The sequence below is a fragment of the Anarhichas minor genome, unplaced genomic scaffold, assembly GCF_050575085.1.
Source record: "Anarhichas minor isolate MPS153535 unplaced genomic scaffold, ASM5057508v1 ptg000025l, whole genome shotgun sequence".
NCBI classification, from domain to species: Eukaryota; Metazoa; Chordata; class Actinopteri; order Perciformes; family Anarhichadidae; genus Anarhichas; species Anarhichas minor.
Window position 1 is genome coordinate 9,268,648 of NW_027466471.1, and position 7,510 is coordinate 9,276,157.

The window sequence follows — 7,510 nt, forward strand, 5'->3', positions numbered from 1 at the left end:
CAAGAAAGCTCAAATTCACTGACCTATAAAATGATTTTCCAAAATATAAATAAAAGGAGCATCAGCGTACAGACTGTTTAGCGTGAGAAGTCTCACACTAACAGATCACATTCCCCACGCTGAATGAGTCAGAACAAGTTGTTGCTGCAGATGCTTCTGTTGCAGCTCATGGTGTCATATGTGAAGGATTTTTGGGATATTTCATGTGTAAACAAAAACAGTGCTGTTTACCCTGCTGCTCCTAGACTCTCCCTGTGAAGTGTGTGTGATGAAAGCACTTTAACTGCCTGAAACTTTAAAAAGGCAAAAAAATGAAAAATCATTTCAAATTTTTTTGGCTTAGATATAAACGTGTTTATCAACTCTGAAAGCACAGAGCATATTAAAGATTCCGTGCGATGGTGGAGTTCTGAGTTCTGGTATATCCGTATTTTTAACTCTAACCCTCCCTGCCATCTGACATATTCCACTAAACAAAAGAGGCAACACAGTTATTCATATTTGTGATGAGGTAAAACAACATGCATCTGTAGCAAAGCTCAGAGCTTATGCCCCAAAGACGGTGTATTCTAGTTCAGTCTGAGGATAAAAAGAAAGTCTGTACGTGCATGTGATGACTGCAGGTGTGAGAGCTGGAGGGCTGACTTCTCTTTGACATGCCATATATCACAATTAACATGTATCTGACAGCTAAATCATGAAGAGACAGGACTGACCCAGAGGGAGAGCGAGAGACACAGAGAGAGGGGGGGAAATCAAAAGGCAGTACTTATTACAAGTATTCCTATGGAGGTGCTCATAACTCAGATACAAAAAAGTGCTGATTCTGATACATTCCTACTACTCTGTGCTCCCAAGCATGTTGTGTATGTACTGCTTAAATCAGTTACTGACTGGTTTGAAAGCAAAACATGTAAAAGAAAAAAAAAAGCAAAGTGAGAGTCCGATTTAAAGATTATCATCTCAAACAAAAGCGCCGCGATAGAGACTGAGAAACGTTACGACGAGCCTTCATTTCCTGGCCTGTGGTTCAGAGACGTTCACCATATTAACAACCAACTTGCATCAACTGTCTCTGAGAGTGAAACCTGAGCTTGTAAGGCTACAACACTCACTGCGCCTCATGTAATCTCCATTTACAAAAGTCTGTGTACATTTTACAATCAGCAAGCTCTTCAAAACTAATGAAATTAGAGCTCATATTGTCTCTCTGCTTCTCAGCGTTAACGTCACAGATTAACAGAGAGACATTCCTTTAGGTAAATACTCACGTATTCATTATTTTCTGCGATGAGTTAGCCAAACAGTGACTACGCAGTCCTTGTACCGGTGAAGAAGCTGCCTCTGCGAGAGCTTGCTGAAGCACTTTGTTTTCCATCACTGTGTAACAAGATTACATTAACACCCTTTGCTGAAGTGGCTTATGAGTGTGTCGCCTCCTTGAAAGTAAATTTGATCAAGTTCTGAATAAACAGTGATGCGGTTTCTATTTTCATACAAAGGTACGTCCCAGCGTAACGCATAAAAAGAGTCAATGAATACTGCCAGAGGCAGAGGAAGCCATAAAACATTTACAGTAATGACACAGTGAACAACAGACACACACATAACAGAATGCAGTTATACTTTGTTCTGTCCGTCCTGGATCACTTACAGCTGTGTGTGCAGGTCAAAACACACCGCAGGTTACAAGCCTTTAGAAACACATTGGAGACTTCCTGTTTTTCGGATGAGCCAGCAGTTCAGTCGCGCTTCAGCTTAGCTGCTTATTCCGCCACACAGACATTATGACCAGGCCATGGCCATGACCCGGCTCATGAAGACAAGGTAAACATCCTCCAAGTCATGAGCTGGAGATTAAAATAGATTGAGAACACCGCCAACCAATCGCGTAATAATAACAAAACTCTGGTAAGTGATGGCTTACAGGCGTCAGTCCTGGTGAACCAGCACAATACAAAATCACTGTGTGATAAAGGGGCGGGCTAACTCACTATGAAGCCTGTCCACGTTTAAAGCTGACAGAAAGAGGAGCTAGAGAGGAAGTCCTGCACTGAAGCAGGAGCTTACTTCCTCACTGGTCTGCCGCTGCACAAGAAGCGAGTCGACCTGTGATGGAGAAGCAATAAAAGTCTTATCTCAGTTCCTCTTCCCTTTGCTTTATACTGCAGACAGTGATAGTGTTGAATAACAAAGCGCAGAGCACCATTATACTCGATTGTAACGCCATCTTTCCATTTCAAACACAGAGTGTTGCGATGTAATTTGAACAAACAATACACAAACTATGTTGGTAATGCATTGTGTTTTGAAATGAACGGCTCTAGGAGTTCAGGGGAGCCCCCCCGCCATGCTCCTAATGATCACAGCGTGCGCCAAATATCCATCTTAGCTCGACGTCGTCTATTCCTGCAGCGCTGTGTAGTTGGTATCGTCTCAGCACACTGAGCTTACACCAGTTATACGATAAATCAGGAGGCTAATGTATGGGTCCAAATTCCTATTTCATGATTCATGATTATCTGTTGGTTTGACAGAGTAAAAGGTGTGTATGGGGTGTAACTGGGTGTTCCCTATAAAACAGGTTCTCACTCGGGAGTTTTTCACAACAACTACACATTATAAACAAACCACAATCTTGTAATGCATGTAATGGAAGAGTACATATTAGGCACCACTGTACTGCTGCTCTTACTCCTGGCTGAATACAGACAATAATATGCTTTAGGGAGTTAGCTGGCTTCAATGATGGGATGGGTGACATCATCAAATCTAAATATCCCAATATTTCTGTCCACTGTCCATTAAACTCAGGTACAACAATAAAATACCAGGAAACACAAATATAAGATACATTTAAGTCATCATACAATAAACAGCTTATCAGAATATGACAAATCTATTGTCCCTTAATCTATGTTACATTAACATATTACTTCTGCGACCTATGTGAGGCATTGCATAACAGAACTGCTGACCTTATCTTTGCAAGCCATGATATGTGGTGAAAACAACAAGCTATCTTGAGGACTCCTTTTAAAGCAGGGACTCAAACGTCGATTGTGTTCTCTCACCTTTGGCCCAACAGAAACACGGCTTCTCTGAACATATCACAACCATCTGGTTTGGGCTCACTGAAGAAACAAGAAACTACAATTTGTCACTTGTTTGTTTACCAAAAAGCTGAGAAAAAAAACCCCGACAACTGCAGACTACAAAACCTCTGCTAATTCAGACTACACATCCCAAGACATCTTGATACAGCACGTGTTAACAATGAAAGGCGGAGGAACACACTGCAACTTAAGGGAAACGCATGCGAAAAGCATAATCAAGGGCTTCGTAAAGTAAATAGAATTTAGAGAACATGATGCAAATAAATAAAGAACCCATGCAAAGTGACTGAGTAAAACATTCACCAACAACATACTGCAACACTGCAAACACAGAAAACAAAAATATACAGAAGTGCTAAAGAAGATAATGCTGGGATGGAAATTTAAAAGGATAAAATAATGTACAATGTAGTATATTTTTTATTGATATAAACATAGATGTGTGTCTTGGATATGTAAGAGATGGTGAACACACTCCCTTCCTTATAATGTTGACAAGTCATAGTATTGAACTCATGTATATGAGACTATGATATGATGATATTGCATTAAACAGTGGCATGGCACACGCTAGAATGATGACTTATCCATGTGCAGTATGTTTCTTGTACTTACAGTACAATGATTAGTGATTATGGGTTAGTATAAAGCATCAGAAGTCAATGAATGGGCCTTAGCATGTTGTTACTGTGTGCTTACACTACAGTTTCTACAACTGTCCAACGGGCCCGCTTGCTATAGCCAGTTATCATATTGTACAGTTTGCATGAGATCAGATGCAGGAACGTAAACGCATGTCACCAGCAGCAGCCCAGCTGCACTCCAGCGGCTGTCAAAGCGAAACGTCAACAACGCGTACAGAAGCCCGTCGACCTGAAATCCACACTAGCTAGCTGGGTCAATTCACCGACACTCAGCCGTCGCGAGTAAGCTGTGGCGCTAATGGCCCCTGTAGATAATACATCAACACAACGCCGTGCATCGCTTTCTTCAGGCTGTAAAGGTCACCGGTGCTCAGAGGAAATACTGTAGCAGGCACCGTCCCGGCGGTTCAGCCCCGGACTGGCTAGCAGGCAGCGGACAAAACAGACTCAGCCGTCCGTTAAGGTACGTTACCTTCAGCGGATTCCTCTACCGACGCCGCGCTGTGCAGAAACAGCGGAGTATATCTTCCCTTTGCGGTCATACGAGTTATTATAACCCAGGCGAGGATATCTTGAAGTGTACAATGGGACTGGAATCGCACTGACGCCGATATTACACCTCAGTGACGTGGAGTCTCTTTTCCTCCTTCGTCGCTTCCGCGTTGCAACGACAGGGCGCGAGCGTGCACGGCGTGACGTCCTCGTCCTCCTCCTCCTCCTCCTCCCACAGCTCAGCATCCTGCAGCAGGTGGATGGATGGACAAGTCAATGTTTCTGTGGCGAATACCATCAATAAACCCATCCGTAATCGATTCCCCTCATACATAGCTCATGGAATAGAATATATAAATATGGATTCAGCTGCAACCTTATAGTGAATGGATTTGACGTTCACTTAAAATCTTGTTCTTACGTCATATGCTACGTTTGTATCAACTAAGATGAGGCATACTTCACCCGATGCATGGAAATTGATCATTGCAGAGATATAGTAAATAGAATACAAAAATACAGGTACAAAATGAAGCCTGAAAAGCAAGAATAGAAGGGATGTTAAATGGCACCAAGTTATGTTTTTGGGTTGTGACTTCTGCCAGGCACTGCCTTAACATCTTCACATGCTACAGCAGTTAGATTAATCAAAGTGAAACTACAAAACAGTGCAAATATGTGATTAAAGAGACAAAACAAGATTTAAAAACACTAGTTTTATTTAATGAAATACTCACACAGCAAATTATAAAGTGTAGCATTTTCCAGGAATCATAGCAAAGAACATTTCCACATCTTTACATACAGAAAGCCACCACGTACACACCACATCCAAATGCTCTGGAGAAAACAAAGGGACAAATGTCACTAATTTAGAATTCAGAACAATTTTAGTTTACAAGTCAAGTAGTGTTTAAAGTTTGTATCAAGGAAAAGCCCATTTAAAACCACAAAGTAAACTAATTAGAGTGCAAATCGTCTTGATAGGCTTATTTCTGTCTAAACATTTCTACAGCCTGTTTAATAACATTAATATTGCACACACACACACGCATTATACACACCTGCAGAGCCAAACGACTGCCGACATGCTACAGATTTTGTAAAGTGCAAGCTTGGAAATAGATTGAGAGCCAGCCTGCTAAATATTTGGTTGTACATTAATGAAAAAAAGGCCAGGATGCATTATAATTTTAGATGAGATGTCGCAATTATCAGATTTCTAGAACTACAACCTTAAATTGTAGTTGAGTCACAACTAATTGTAATTGAGTCAGAGTGGAACAAACCAACATTCACCCGTTTGTTCCGTCATCAACAGGAATACATTCTGTGATGGAAATAAAACCCTGAACCTGCAAATTTATAGACTTGTTTTAAAGATGTTGACAGTCCATTTTAAAATACGGGAATCAAGGTTCAGGTCCGTGAGAGTAATTCACAGAAACACCTGCAAGATCAAATGCAGTCACAGAAATCCTATAAATACTTTTTTTTAAACTGGAGAATGTTTGTCCAGCTGTAAAAGCATGAATTTATGAAATGTTTTAACCCCAAAACCCACAATGTGCTCTACATTATACAGCCAAAACATTTCAACCGAGTTATCAAACCAACACCACAAAAAAGCAGAAGAAGAAACGGTTAGTACCATTTGAAAAGCACTCCCTTGACAAAGGCAGTTGAACAGGAGAACATCTGATTACAATACCTTCCACTAATAGTGATACACACACACACACACACCTTTCAAGTCCACAAGCAAACACCAACTAATAAAACATTTAAGATTTACTTTATTTCACTGAAAACAATAAACTCTGGATTAACATGTACATGGAAGTTAAATCAAACATTTAGAAAAATCACTTTATAATCTGACAACGAGAAGGCGGAGATATTGAAGTGACTGTTACGGACAAAGCTGAAAATCAAACCCAACTTGTTTCTGTGAGGAAAGGTACAGCAGTTAAGGTTTCCCAGGCCTGATGGACAGAGGTAGGTAGCATTAGGCCCCAATCGGGGCCAGAAACCTGAGAAAACACACAGCGATTACCCTAATCCTCCAGAAATCAAAATATACATGAATGTACAAACAAACCCATGTGCAGGCAGAGATGCAGTATACGCTCGTACAAAAACTAAGTGTGGTTGCCCAGCAAACGGTCCGTCTAGCGTGCCCTCTTAGCCTTGAATATCTGCGCTGATTTAAAGCAAAGCCAATCAACTACTCATGTGATCTGTCCGACAGCCCATCTCACCAGTGACGCAGTAATATGCTACAGTTTATGCATCTGCACTGAAAGTCAACGGTGGTTTTGATAGTTAAAAAAATAAAATAAAAAAAAAGTACTGAACCGTGTGTTTTGTGATAGCACTTATTGTAAGAACCTGAAGAACTGCATTTGTGTGTTTTAAAACAGTTAAAGGCTGCTAGGCCACAGAGTGGTGAGTCAGCACCTCGACTTCCTACGCACTTTGGCTATTAGTGACTTTGCAGCTGTGTAGCCGACGTTGACTACGAGTACAGTGTTCTGGTACCTGGCTGATTTTATAGTGCGTGAGTCACATTCAGTGCTGCGCAAACAGTGAGAGGCTTTAAAATCCAAGGAGCTACTCCAGGATTTACATTGATGTAGTAAAAGGTGAACCGCTTTTGAGAGTGTGACAGTCACTGTGAGACATTAATGTGCCGATTATGTCTGCGACGCTTAAAAGTGAAGAAGCTAACTAGGTAGTGATCAAAACGTGACGATTGTTAAAATTATCATATGTGAGGCTTCATTCATAATATTGTGCAAAAACAGCTGAACACAACTGTGACGAGGAGGAACGGTAGTGTTTTCTGTGATCAAGTCAAGAGGAAAAAGGGAAGTATAGAGAATACCATTAACATTTATAACTTTGACACCCTGTCTGTGATGAAACTACCCACAATAAAAACCCACATAAAGCATTTATGATAAGTATCTCCATAATGCTTGTGCAATGACACCAACATCTGCTTGCTAGAGCAAACTAAGGGACCCATTTCCTTAAAAAAAAAAAAAGGAAAAAGGCACAAAGGCGCTAGCTGTATAGTAGCTACAAGGCTCTTAGGTCCACCATGATTACATCTAAACCTATGCTGCTACTTTTAGACAAATAGTTAAAGAGCCCAACAAAATAATAATCACCCAATAATTACTACTCACAAATGAATCTATCAACATATACCTGGCAAAAGAGGAAGTGGAACTGTAAGCTCAAAGGCGTTTC

The 7,510-nt window shown here is 40.8% G+C and overlaps 1 protein-coding gene across 1 annotated transcript in view; it reads right to left on the minus strand.

Annotated features, from left to right (window-relative positions):
- The window catches only part of ccser1 (coiled-coil serine-rich protein 1), a 106,004-nt gene extending 101,596 nt beyond the window's left edge, over positions 1-4,408 (minus strand). Inside the window, exons 1-2 of the mRNA XM_076099240.1 lie at positions 4,233-4,408; positions 1,272-1,380 (exon numbers count right to left, since the gene is read on the minus strand). The gene's annotated coding sequence lies outside the window, so the exon portion shown is untranslated. The remainder of the gene's footprint in view (positions 1-1,271; positions 1,381-4,232) is intronic.
- Between the last annotated feature and the right edge of the window lie 3,102 nt (positions 4,409-7,510).